Here is a 15,059-nt window from a genome sequence, read left to right on the forward strand (position 1 = left end):
ATGTCAGGTGGACACCTCCTTGTTAAGTCCTTGAACCTCTCCCATGCTTCATATAGAGTCTCACCATCTTGTTGCCTGAAAGTTTGAACCTCAGCTCTCAGCCTATTGATTCATTGAGGAGGGTAGAATCTTGCTAAGAATTTATTCACCACATCCTCCCAAGTTGTCAAGCTCTCCCTTGGGAAGGATTCCAGCCACTTGGCTGCCTTGTCCCTGAGTGAGAAGGGAAATAAGAGCAGTTTATAGGCGTCAGGATGAACACCATTAGATTTCACTGTGTCACATATTCTCAGGAAGGTGGTCAAATGTTGATTGGGGTCTTCTTGAACACCTCCTCCAAACGAACAGTTGTTCTGAACAAGGGTGATGAGCGGTGGTTTAAGTTCAAAGTTGTTGGCATGGATTGTTGGCTTTTGGATGCTACTTCCACAATTTCCTGGGTTTGGATTGATGTAAGAGCCCAAAACTCTTCTATCCTCCCCAGCATGATTTGCTCCACCTCCTCTGCCATGGTTGTGAGTCTCTTCTTCATGATGATTTTCCATGTTTTCTTCCATGTTAGGTTCAAAGTATTCCTCAAAGTGTTCCTCCTCTTCTTCAGCACCAACTACACGTTTTTCTTTTGCCTCCCTCCTTAGTCTAAGGAAGGTTCTCTCAGGTTCAGAATCAAAGGAAGTTGAAGCCCCGCTTCTTCTCCCTGTCATACAACCAACAAGTACAAGCAAAGAAAATAGGTGCAGACAATATTTGTGTTAGAATTGCTGTTAGTTATGGGTGATGCAATATATCAAACAGTTAGTGGGTTAGCAAACAGAATTGAAAATAACAAAGAAAAACAAAAGAGTAGAGGGGGAAGGGAAGAAGTTTAACTAAAACAAAAAGTAAATCACTCAAACAGAAAAATGAAATTCACAAAATAAAAATGCTCAATCTAGTGATCTTCCAATTTAATCATTGTTGATGCACAATCAATCCCCGGCAACGGCGCCATAAACTTGATGCACGGAAAACTTGTCTCTCAACAAATCTCCCTTCGGCAAGTGTACCGAATTTGTCATCAAGTAAAAACTCACAATAGAGTGAGGTCGAATCCCACAGGGATTGATTGATCAAGCAACTTTAATTAGAAGAATGTTCTAGTTGAGCGAATCCAGAATTTGGGTTGAGAGTTGCAGAAAATAAAATGGCGGGAATGTAAATAACAGAAAAGTAAATGTTAGAATTAAAGGACTGGAAGTAAATGACTGAAAATAAATTGCAGAATTGTAAATGGGAATGGGGGATTTGCTCATAGAAGTAAATGGTAGAAATTAAAGAGAATGGGTAAGATCAGAGATAGGGTGTTCATTGGGCTTAGGAGATGTTGCAATTCTCCGGATAAAGTTCATTTTCATCTCTTCCTCAATCAATGCACTCATTGATCTCCTTGGCAATCTTAAGTGATTGAATTACAATTTCTTGCAATTCAATCTCTCAAATCTTGATCAATAGCCAATTCCTTGGTCAATTGCTCATGAGAAGAGATGAAGTATGGTCACTGATTATACCACATGTATTTCCCAAATCAAGTATTGAGAGGGTTATAGTAACATACCCATCCAAACCCAATTTGGTCCAGCATGAGAAAGCATTTCTAGCTTGATCTCTTCATTCCTCTTTCAAGGTTCAAAAGAGATCCAAGTTTGAATAGCTTCTCTTCCAAGATAACTACTCAATTGGATGAAGATCGAAAGCTTTCAAGTAAAATCAAGAGGAAAGATAGAAGAAGAATAATAAAAATTAGTATTGATCAATCAAATTACAACAGAGCTCCCTAACCCAATGAAAGGGGTTTAGTTGTTCATAGCTCTTGAAAATGAAAACAAAGATGGAGAATACATCATAAAACTAGAAATTGCAAAGAAAGTAAAATACAGAGAGTAGTTCTCTTTTTCCCAGCCTCCAGAGCTCTTCTCAATTCAAAGCTACTCCTATATATACTACTCTTCTCAGCTTCTAGTGTGATTCTTCAAGTCTTGGGCCTATGGATCTTGAGTTTGAAGCAGTTCCTTTCTTTATTTGGGCTTGGCTTTACTTGCAGAAAGAAAGTGCGAAGTGGGCGGAGACTTTAGTTCAGGACGTTAGGGGTGTTAATATTTAGTGAGAATATAAGTTCGAGAACGTTAGTGACACTTAACATTATCACTAACGTTCCAATGCACCCCTTTGCCTCACGTTAAAACCCACGTTAACTAGGTTAACGTGGCTTTGAACGTTGCCTTGTTAACCTTCGAGAACGTTAGTGACACTCAACATTGTCACTAACGTTCCAGTGTGCCCTTTCTTGCTTCACGTTAAAGCCCACGTTAACTAGGTTAACGTGGCTTCTCACGTGGCCCTTGCCATCCTTCGAGACTGTTAGTGACATTCAACATTGTCACTAACGTTCCAATGTGCCCCTAGGTCTCACGTTAGAGTCCACGTTAACTAGGTTAACGTGTCTTCTTACGTGGCCATTTTTAGCCATCCCAACGTTAGTGACAATGTTGAGTGTCACTAACGTTGGCTCATCCTTCATTCCTCATCGTTAGCTTCTACGTTAACCAAGTTAACGTGGAAGTTAACGTGACTCTTGGGGGTTGTGTGGTTGCTTCAACGTTAGTGACAATGTTGAGTGTCACTAACGTTGTCGACAACTCTTCATCCCTTACGTTAGTTCCCACGTTAACCAAGTTAACGTGGGAGTTAACGTGGTACTTTGCACCATAGGCCAACGTTAGTGACAATGTTGAGTGTCACTAACGTTGGCTTCTCTTCCCCCCTTAACGTTAGAGGCCACGTTAACGCCACGTTAACTAGATTAACGTGGCTTCTAACGTGGCCACTTATGAGTAATTGCCAACGTTAGTGACAATGTTAAGTGTCACTAACGTTGGCTCAACTTCTCTTCTCCACGTTAGAGTTCACGTTAACTTAGTTAACGTGACTCTCTAACGTGGGCATTGATGGCTTTTTTTGAGAGTGTTATTGGCAATCACTTTTCTCATTAACCTTGCAAGTTACCTCCCCTTTTCTTGCTTCCTTTTGGTCCTGAAATCAAGCAATAAAGTGCATCAAAGCTCTAGTCCAAGTCATGAGTAATACAACATAATATTTGTCACTAAACTTATGCAAAATCCTCATGAAATTATGTAAAATGCACAATGTATGCTTGAACAAGGCATAAGTGAATATCTACCTAAAACTAGCTTATTTTCTAAAGAAATGCATGAAACTAACCTAAAAACAGTAAAGAAAAGGTCACTAAAACTGGCCAAGATGCCCTGGTATCACCAGCACTCGCGAGTTTGGAGTTTGTCACAGTCATTCAATCCCAGAGTCCTACTCGGAATACCATGGACAAGGTTTAGACTTTCCGGACTCTCATGAATGCCGCCATCAATCTAGATTATACCACGAAGATTCTGATTAAGAGATCTAAGAGATACTCATTCAATCTAATGTAGAACGGAAGTGGTTGTCAGGCACGCGTTCATAGGGAATGATGATGATTGTCACGTTCATCACATTCAGGTTGAAGTGCAAATGAATATCTTAGAAGCGAAATAAGATGAATTGAATAGAAAATAGTAGTACTTTGCATTAATCTTTGAGGAATAGCAGAGCTCCACACCTTAATCTATGGAGTGCAGAAACTCTACCGTTGAAAGTACATAAGTAATGAAGGTCCAGGCATGGCCGAATGGCCAGCCCCCAAACATGATCAATAGATCAAAAGATAATCCAAAGATGATTCCAAAGATGTTTCCAAAGATGTCTAATACAATAGTAAAAGGTCCTATTTATAATAAACTAGCTACTAGGGTTTACAAAAGTAAGTAATTGATGCATAAATCCACTTTTGGGGCCCACTTGGTGTGTGCTTGGGCTGAGCTTGAAGTCTACACGTGGAGAGGTCATTCTTGGAGTTGAACGCCAGCTTTTGTGCCAGTTTGGGCGTTGAACTCCACTTTGCAACTTGTTTCTGGCGCTGGACGCCAGAATTGGGCAGAGAGCTGGCGTTGAACGCCAGTTTGCGTCGTCTAAACTTGGGCAAAGTATGAACTATTATATATTACTGGAAATCCCTAGATGTCTACTTTCCAATGCAATTAAAAGCGTGCCATTTTGAGTTTTGTAGCTCCAGAAAATCTATTTTGAGTGAAGGGAGGTCAGAATCCAACAGCATCAGTAGTCCTTCTTCAACCTCTGAATCTGATTTTTGCTCAAGTCCCTCAATTTCAGCCAGAAAATACCTGAAATCACAGAAAAACACACAAACTCATAGTAAAGTCCAGAAATGTGAATTTATCATAAAAACTAATGAAAACATCCCTAAAAGTAACTAGATTCTACTAAAAACATACTAAAAACAATGCCAAAAAGCGTATAAATTATCCGCTCATCAAATACCATGCCACTTGCTTTAACTTCACTTTTTATCTCTTGACTGCATTAACTTTCTAACTTTTCTCTTAGTTTTCAACTAACTTCTTTCAACCTATTTCAAGGCATGATTATTGTTATTCCTGATAGACAAGCATTCCACATATCATAGATCTTGGATTGTGATTTTTATTTCAATTTTTTGACTTTTAGCTTTGCATACAGTCCAAAATCCTACATCTATCTAACTCACTTCATGCTTATATTGCTATTCTATTCCTCTTTTGCCCCTCTATGCTTATACTGCTCAAATACTATTTGCTTACCTGTTTTGTTACTTTAGTTTAATAAACTATATCCTGAAACCTATGCTTTTCAGGATGTCTGACCCAAAAGGCAAAGGAAAAGCCAAAACAGGCACAGACAAGAGAAAAAGAGGAGAATCCTCTTCCACTATTTTGGATATCCTCCATGATGATTCCTGGCGAGAGAAGAATTTTACTCCGCAGGAAAAGGCTAATCAGTTAGTGCCTGCCACAGACCCAGTCAAGTTTGCCAACCGATACTGTGAACTGAAGTATCCGGTCTTTGCAACTTCAAGGAACCTATATCTAGAAAAGACCCTCTGCATTCCAACCAAATTACTACAGTACACCACAGACCAAATCAAACAGAGAGGCTGGTACTTTCTGGAGAGGAACTTGACTGAGGTCAATGCATCCTGGGTCAGAAAATTTTACTGCAACTACTTTAAAACAACCCTGGATGCCGTGCAGCTCAGAGGCAAACAAATTCTAGTTACTGAGGAGGCAATTGAAGACATCCTCCAACTCCACCTAAATCAGATAAACCAGATGGTTACCAACAGGCTGAGGAGGATATGAGATTTATGATGTTTGATTGGGAAGCAGTGAAGCGCACCATAGCTATTGACCCTGCTGTCCCATGGGTTATGGGTAAGACAACAACAACCCCAAAGGGAATAAAAATTATTTATGTGAATGATGAGGCTTGGCTATGGCAGCAGATTCTGAGCAATTATGTGATGCCGAGCACTCACGAGACTGAGGTGCCAACTGCCATGATTACACTTATCTGGTGCGTGATGGAGGGCAAGGACCTGTACCTTCCCCGATTTATCCGGTACTACATGTCCAGGGTCCATGTCCGAGGCACTCTGCCCTTCCCCTATTTGATTACTCAGCTGGGCCACCGAGCTGAGGTGCCCTGGGAGCTTGTGGATGAGAAGCCACCCGCCGCCGACTGCAAGAAGATCATCCCGCATGGCAGGAAGTTCCAGGATTTGGGCTACAGACCACCCTTTCTCACTGCCTCTGCCGATGCAGCCACATCTTCTGCTGTCCCTTCAGCACCTGCTGCCCCAGCCACCACCACAGCACCCCCACCTGCTCCCGAGCCTATCTACCACGTAGTGCACTGACTCTTCGTGCGCTTGGATCGGATGGAGCGCCACGACAAGTGGAGTTATGAGCATCTGAAGCTGATGATCCGGTCAGGCAACCCTGACATCCCCTCCGAGCCTGACACACCATCGGAGCCATCTGAGGAGGAGGCGGATGATCATGAGGAGGAGGCACGTGCAGAGCACCAGCAGGCAGCATCCCAGCAGGCAGAGCCCTAGCATGAGGAGCCTCCGCAGACACAGCCATCAGACCCACAGGCACCGATACAGGCAGAGCCTCAGGCACTATCACTACCAGAGACCACAAAGACACCAGCAGCACATCCTTCCAGAGATGACACTTCTTCACACCCTGTTTGATTGAGCATCGAGGAGGATGCTATTATTTAAGTGTGGGGAGGTCACCATCTCTAGCAAACTTTATATTGGTGAACTACTTTCAGACTCTTTATCCTATTTTGTTTATTTTCTATACTTTTTTATTTTATCTTATCTTATTTGTCTTTCAGTACTTGCACATTTTCTTTTGCTGTATTTCTACTTTATTTTTGCATTTTTGCACTTTGGGCTGTATATATATCTTAGATATTTAGCTTAATTTGCATTCTTAGCTTATTAGTTGTGATATAGAAAATATGGATTATTTATTTTAGTTTACCCTTTTTGCATATGAGAATTTTGTTTAATTGAAAAGAAAAGAGTAAACTAGAAATTTTAGTTTTTCAGAATCACAACAATCCACCCACCATATATATATAGCAATAAATGTTGGTAAATTGACAACATTTTTCAAGAAAAATACTTATTTTTATAAGAGCCATTCAAAGATTCTCATTGAGTTGAATGGAAACTCTTGATTTCTACTTGCATGATATACATAACTGATATATGATTTTTGAGCCAAAGAACACACAACCCGTGAGTTTTTGAGCTTAATTGCATGGTTACATTTAACCATAGTTTTCATTCTTGTGTGTTTCGCCCTTCTTTTCTATGCTTGCAATCTTTACTTTGTTTCGGTCTATATGTCCAATATAGAATGTATTTACATACTTGCATATGATTGAGGCCGTTACTTGTTTTAGCTCACTTATCCCAAATAACCCTACCTTTTATGTCACCCTTGTTAGTCCCCTTGAGCCTTTTAATCCCCATTTATTCTGTTCTATAACCACATCACTAGCCTTAAGTAGAACAATAAATGAAATACCCCAAATTGGATCCTTGGTTAGCTTAAGATAGAGATTGTGCATCCACTAAGTGTGGAGAAATTATGGGAACTTGGGTTGATAGGAAAAAGATATTAAATTGATAAAATTATTTGGAATTTGGGTACATGCTCATGTAAGACCAAAATAAGTAAAATACTATGTGCATTGATATGTGTTGTGTTTTTCTTCAAAAAAAATTATTATTTTTCCTTTAAATAAAGAGATAAGGGGACAAAATTATCCCAATAATAAGTTTAGTAAAAAGATCAATGCACATAGGATAAAGTTAAAAATAATTTGATGCATGAGTATGTGATAAGAAAGTGGAAAAATTATGGGAAGCTAAGCATAATTTTAATTGTATAGAGTATGTATATGTTAGGTGAGATCTTAGACTAATCAAGGATTCAATTTATAGCTCACTTAGCCTTATATATATGCCCGCACCTTTACCTTAGTCCCATTACAACCTTGAAAAAGACCTCATGATATTTGCATGTGTACATTGAATATTTGTTGATTGGTTAGATGAAGAACAAAGTTTTAGAAAGCATGACTAGAGAAGAATAGAGTGATTAACCCCAAACACTGAGTGACTAAAGTGTATACACAAATCCAGTGAGGGTTCAATAGCTCATTTCCATATATCCATATTTAATTATTAATTGTCTTGCAAGTTTGTGAAATCTTTTGATTAACTCAACTCAATTGTGAATGTGTTTTAATATGATTTGGCCTTGGTTGTACATATATGATTCCTTGAAAATATGAATCAATTTAACCACATGTAAGGTTTATATATATAAGTGGATAGTAATTAGAATTGCATGATTCATTTAGGTAGCTTGCATTTAGAATAGATTGCATTGCATAAGATTCCACCATTCTACCTTCACTCTTTTTATTTTCTCTTAAAATTAGCATGAGGACATGCTGTTGTTTAAGTGTGGGGAGGTTGATAAACGCTTATTTTATGATTCATATTGTGCTCAATTAAGTGCTTTTATCAATTTATCACCCACTTATTGATGCACGGAAAACCTGTCTCACAATAAATCTCCCTTCGGCAAGTGTACCGAATTTGTCGTCAAGTAAAAACTCACAATAGAGTGAGGTCGAATCCCACAGGGATTGATTGATCAAGCAACTTTAATTAGAAGAATGTTCTAGTTGAGCGAATCCAGAATTTGGGTTGAGAGTTGCAGAAAATAAAATGGCGGGAATGTAAATAACAGAAAAGTAAATGCTAGAATTAAAGAACTGGAAGCAAATGACTGAAAGTAAATTGCAGAATTGTAAATGGGAATGGGGGATTTGCTCATAAAAGTAAATGGCAGAAATTAAAGAGAATGGGTAAGATCAGAGATGGGGAGTTCATTGGGCATAGGAGATGTTGCAATTCTCCGGATCAAGTTCATTTTCATCTCTTCCTCAATCAATGCACTCATTGATCTCCTTGGCAATCTTAAGTGATTGAATTACAATTTCTTGCAATTCAATCTCTCAAATCTTGATCAATAGCCAATTCCTTGGTCAATTGCTCATGAGAAGAGATGAAGTATGGTCACTGATTATACCACATGCGTTTCCCAAATCAAGTATTGAGAGGGTTATAGTCACATACCCATCCAAACCCAATTTGGTCCAGCATGAGAAAGTATTTCTAGCTTGATCTCTTCATTCCTCTTTCAAGGTTCAAAAGAGATCCAAGTTTGAATAGCTTCTCTTCCAAGATAACTACTCAATTGGATGAAGATCGAAAGCTTTCAAGTAAAATCAAGAGAGAAGATAGAAGAAGAATAATGAAAATTAGTATTGATCCATCAAATTACAACAGAGCTCCCTAACCCAATGAAAGGGGTTTAGTTGTTCATAGCTCTAGAAAATGAAAACAAAGATGGAGAATACATCATAAAACTAGAAAATGCAGAGAAAGTAAAATACAGAGAGTAGTTCTCTTTTTCCAGCCTCCAGAACTCCTTTTACAATTCAAAGCTACTCCTATATATACTACTCTTCTCAGCTTCTAGTTTACTCTTCAAGTCTTGGGCCTTTGGATCTTGAGTTTGAAGCAGTTTTTTTCTTCATTTGAGCTTGGCTTTACTTGTAGAGAGAAAGTGCTAAGTGGGCAGAGACTTCAGCTCAGGGAGTTAGGGGTGTTAACATTTAGTGAAAGTATAAGTTCGAGAACGTTAGTGACACTTAACATTTTCACTAACGTTCCAATGTACCCCTTTGCCTCACGTTAGAGCCCACGTTAACTATGTTAACGTGGCTTCTAACGTGGCCTTGCCAAACTTCGAGAACGTTAGTGACACTTAACATTGTCACTAATGTTCCAGTGTGCCCCTTTTTGCTTCACGTTAAAGCTCCACGTTAACTAGGTTAACGTGGCTTCTAACGTGGCCTTGCCAACCTTCGAGAACGTTAGTGACACTCAACATTGTCACTAACGTGGCTTCTAACGTGGCCATTCTTAGCCATCCCAACGTTAGTGACAATGTTGAGTGTCACTAACGTTGGCTCATCATTCATTCCTCATCGTTAGCTTCCACGTTAACTAAGTTAACGTGGAAGTTAACGTGGCTCCTTGGGGGGTTGTGTGGTTGCTTCCAACGTTAGTGACAATGTTGAGTGTCACTAACGTTGGCGACAACTCTCACTTCTTACGTTAGCTCCCACGTTAACCAAGTTAACGTGGGAGTTAACGTGGTGTGTTGCATCCTTAGGCCAACGTTAGTGACAATGTTGAATGTCACTAACGTTGGCTTCTCTTCCCCCTTTAACGTTAGAGCCCACGTTAACTAGGTTAACGTGGGCTCTAACGTGGCCACTCATGAGTATTTGCCAACGTTAGTGACAATGTTAAGTGTCATTAACCTTGCAAGTTTCCTCCCTTTCCTTGCTTCCTTTGGTCCTGAAATCAAGCAATAGAGTGCATCAAAGTTCTAGTCCAAGTCATGGGCAATACAACATACAATTTGTCACTAAACTTATGCAAAATCCTCATGAAATAATGTAAAATGCACAATGTATGCTTGAGTCAAGGTGTAAGTGAATATCTACCCAAAACTAGCTTATTTCCTAAGGAAATGCATGAAACTAACCTAAAAACAGTAAAGAAAAGGTCAGTGAAACTGGCCAAGATGTCCTGACATCACAACACCAAACTTAAAGCTTGCTTGTCCCTAAGCAAGTACTGGAACAAGAGAATGATGAATGGAATTTCCAGAGGATGAGTCATTCTTGTGGAAGTCATGTTACTGATTTTATGGTGGTTTCATGCATAGCAACTTAGGTTCATTCCATTACTGGCTTTCAGACCTTTATCATGTCCCTAAACACTTACTTTGTTTATATCCCATGAGACTTTTATTCATTAATCCTTTTATTGTTATTTCAAGGGTTATTTGTGTTATTTAGGCTAAGTGCTCTGTAAGGGGGCAACTCTTTAAGATAAGTTTTCAGCCAACACTCCCGAACCAGTTGGTTCAAGGTGCTAGGTGTTGAAGCACCCCTAAGGACTTACTCGCTCAAGTCTCTCCCCCATACATACACACCACAGGCATATAGTTTGTTTATTTTCTTTTCTTGAGACCTTGGTGTCCAGCACCTCTTTGGGTTACTAAATGCTCTGTAGTGAGGGTTACTCTTGATAGTGGATTTTCAGCTGATAATCCAGGGTTAGTTAACCCAAGTTACCAAGTGATAAAGCACCCCTGAGAGCTTATTCATCCAAGTAGATCCCTCACACAGGAGCACCACAGACACTTGTCTCAAGGTCCAAACCATTGGTGCCTAGCCTTATTGCTTACTCTTTTTCTTTTGTTTTTCACTTCCATTATTCTTTCCCTTTTCTCTTATTAGGATCTTGTCATATGCTCAGTCTCATGGGTATATCCAAAGTCAAGTATTCAGGATAGATAGTTGTCCTCCTAACCTTGTGGTTGAACCAACTTAGCTAACTTATGACTACCCCAAAGATTCATGAATGCACTTCCACAATATGAACTCTACTCTGGTCTTTTAAAAACAATCATTCTCTCTTCATTTAATTCAAAAGGAACCAGCATACAAGTAAGTTAAGTAAGGATGCAGTGACATAAAGAATAGCACACAGACCTACTCAGAACTTAAAAGACAGAAAAAATTTCAACTACAAGTAGCCACAAATCAAAAGTGCATTCAGACTTCCAACTTTCAACCATTCTGAGTACAATGGAATTAAGTAACAATACAACCTTCGGGTGATGATTTCTGGTTGCTCTCTCTCTTTGTCATCATCCTAGTTTTTGGCTGCCTCGCTTCTTTGGGTAGAGGTGCACCATTTCCTCATAAGATTCCTGCAAGGTGACTGGAAGTTGCTTGTTCCCAAAGCACTTGAGACATAGTTAGCTTGCATGTATGCTGGTGCTTTTTGAACTCAATTTGGTGTGTGAACACCAAACTTAGTTCCTTGCCCAGTGCAAACATTGCACATATGCAGAGAACCCCATATCTTATTGTTAACAAAGCAATGATCACCTATAGTCTAACTACATCTAAGTGGTTTCTCTTGATTGGGTGGAACTAGCAATGTTCTTCTGGAGTGGAGTGTAATTCTGACCAATGTCCTTTGGTGGAACACCAAACTTAGAATTACACCATCACTCTTGGATTGTTCTGGTGTGGAACACCAAACTTAGCTCCTTACAATACAGGGGAAACGACTTGTGATTTTTATTGAAATAAAGATGAAAGTGAAACTACCTGAGGTTGGGTTGCCTCCCAACAGAGCGCTCTTTTATCATCGCTAGCTCGACGAGTCCTTAATTACTTGAGATGGTACTTTAATCTGGGGCTTTCCCCCATGTTGCCCAGATAATGCTTGAGTCTTTGTCCATTCACTGTAAAAGTCCTCTCTGAACCTTCATCCGTGATTTCGATGTGGCCATATGGTGATACTTTCATAACCATGAAAGGTTCGGACCACCTTGACTTGAGTTTTCCTGGAAACAGCCTTAATTTAGAATTGTAAAGGAGTACTCGCTGCCCCTTTTCGAAACTCCTTGGCGCAAGATGCATATCATGTTTTCTCTTTGCCTTCTCTTTATACATCTTAGTGTTTTCATAGGCTTGTGACCTGAATTTCTCCATCTCTTTCAGCTGCAAGATCCTTTTCGCACCAGTAGCAATGCTGTCAAAATTTAGTATCTTGATAGCCCAGAGAGCTTTGTGTTCCAGCTCCAGTGGTAAATGACAAGCCTTCCCATAGACTAGTTGATATGGGGACATTCCAAGTGGAGTTTTGAATGCTGTTCTGTATGCCCAAAGAGCATCATCCAGCTTCTTCGACCAATCCTTTTCTAGATGCACCCACAGTTTTTTCCAGGATCCTCTTCAGTTCTCTGTTGGATATCTCAGTTTGCCCACTCGTTTGAGGGTGGTAAGGTGTGGCTACTTTATGTTTTACCCCATATCGTAGGAGGAGAGCTTCTAGTGGTTTGTTACAAAAGTGGCTCCCTCCATCACTGATGAGGGCTCTTGGGACTCCAAACCGGCTAAAGATATTCTTCCTGAGGAAGTTCATGACTACCTTGTTATCATTAGTTGGGGTTGCAATAGCCTCTACCCACTTGGAAACATAATCCACTGCTACCAGGATGTACTTGTTTGCATATGAGGTTGGGAATGGTCCCATGAAATCTATTCCCCACACATCAAACAGTTCCAGTTCCAAGATAAAATTTTGTGGCATGGCGTTTCTTTTGGGCAGGTTTCCAGATCTTTGGCATTCATTGCAGCTTTTTACTAGTTCCTTGGCATCCTTGAAAAGGGTGGGCCAAAAGAATCCGCTTTGTAACACCTTTGCTGCAGTTCTGTCCCCTCCAAAGTGCCCGCCATAACATGAACCGTGGCAGTTCCACAGGACTTCTCTTCCTTCCTCTTCCGAAACACATCTTCTAAGGATTCCATCTGAACATTTCTTGAAGAGATATGGCTCGTCCCAGACAAAGTATTTTGCATCATTCATGAGCTTCCTCTTTTGATGTTTATTGATCCCTGGGGGTAATGCCCCAGTTGCCTTGAAATTTGCAATATCTGCGAACCATGGTGCTTTGTGAACTGTCATCAACTGCTCATCAGGGAAGAGCTCGTTCACATTTGTATCATTTTCTCCACCTTGATCATGAGGGATTCTGGATAGGTGATCTGCCACCTTGTTCTCCACTCCTTTCTTGTCTCTGATTTCAATATCAAATTCCTGCAACAGTAAGATCCACCTTATTAGTCTTGGCTTTGATTCTTGCTTGGCAAACAAATATTTAAGTGCCGTGTGATCTGTAAAAACAATCACTTTAGCACCAATGAGGTATGATCTAAATTTGTCAAATGCAAAAACTATTGCTAGCAACTCCTTTTCAGTAGTGGTATAATTTCTTTGAGTTTCATTAAGGACTTTGCTAGCATAGTATATCACACGAACTAGGTTATCTTTTCTTTGTCCTAACACTGCCCCAACTGCAAAATCAGATGCATCACACATCAATTCAAATGGTAGGTTCCAATCAGGTGGGGAGATGATAGGAGCAGAGGATAACCTCATTTTCAAATGTGCAAATGCTAGCATGCATGTTTCATCAAAGATAAATGGTGTATCAGATACAAGGAGATTGCTTAAGGGCTTGGCTATCTTTGAAAAATCTTTAATGAACCTTCTGTAAAAACCAGCATGCCCTAAAAAACTCCTAATTGCCTTGACATCACTGGGTGGGGGTAGTTTTTCAATAAGTTCTACTTTAGCTCTATCAACCTCAATGCCTTGGTGAGAGACCTTGTGACCAAGGACTATTCCTCCTGTCACCATGAAGTGGCATTTTTCCCAGTTCAAGACCAAATTGGTCTCTTGGCATCTTTTCAATACCAAGGCGAGGTGATGTAGGCAACTAGGAAAAGAATCTCCGAATACCGAGAAATCATCCATAAAAACTTCAATGAATTTTTCTATCATATCTGAAAAGATAGAAAGCATGCAGCGTTGGAAAGTTGCAGGGACATTACATAATCCAAATGGCATGCGCCTATAGGCAAACACTCCATATGGACAAGTAAATGAGGTTTTCTCTTGGTCTCTCGGATCAACTACTATTTGGTTATATCCTGAATAACCGTCGAGAAAACAATAATATGCGTGCCCTGCAAGTCTTTCCAACATCTGATCCATGAATGGAAGGGGAAAATGGTCCTTTCGTGTAGCCTCATTGAGTTTCCTGTAGTCTATGCACATCCGCCATCCTGTGACGGTCCTTGTAGGTATGAGCTCGTTCTTCTCATTGGTAACCACAGTGATTCCTCCCTTCTTTGGCACAACATGTATGGGGCTAACCGAAGGGCTGTCTGAAATTGGGTATATGACCCCTCCTTGCCAAAGCTTCATAACCTCTTTCTGTACCACTTCCTTCATGATTGGGTTCAGCCTTCTTTGGGATAGAATGGATGGCTTGGCATCATCTTCCAACAGTATTTTATGCATGCATATGGCTGAACTGATTCCCTTCAGGTCAGCAAGGGTCCATCCAATGGCATCCTTATGCTCCCGCAGCACCTTGAGTAGCTCGTCCTCTTGATCTTGACTGAGGGATGAATTTATGATCACTGGGTAGTTTTCATTTTCTCCTAGATATGCATATTTGAGAGTGGGTGGCAGTGCTTTGAGTTCAAGTTTGGGTGCTTCTGACTTTTTGTTCCCTTCTTTTAGTGCATCTGGTATATGTATTTCTGCTGTGGCTACCTCTTCACTTGATTCAGATTCTTCCTCCACCAATCTCTCGTCCTCTTCAGGTTCTTCTTCTTCAAAATTCTCCTGCACTTCATCCTCAAGTGCATCTAACCTCATGCATTCCCCCAATTGTTCTGGTGGATAACTCATGGCCTTGAACACATTGAATGTCATCTTTTCATTGTGTAATCTCAGTGTGAAGTCACCCTTCTGAACATCGATGACAGCTCCAGCAGTGGCTAAGAATGGCCTTCCCAGGATG

General features: G+C 40.2%; 1 non-coding gene across 1 annotated transcript; it reads left to right on the forward strand.

The window, feature by feature from the left end:
- On the forward strand, positions 1-104 carry LOC148562192 (small nucleolar RNA R71). The gene has a single exon (XR_015886513.1). It is a non-coding gene; the product is annotated as a small nucleolar RNA R71 (small nucleolar RNA).
- Positions 105-15,059: the final 14,955 nt, after the last annotated feature.

This window comes from Arachis ipaensis, chromosome B6 (assembly GCF_059453495.1).
Source record: "Arachis ipaensis isolate K30076 ecotype BB chromosome B6, ASM5945349v1, whole genome shotgun sequence".
Lineage (NCBI taxonomy): Eukaryota > Viridiplantae > Streptophyta > Magnoliopsida > Fabales > Fabaceae > Arachis > Arachis ipaensis.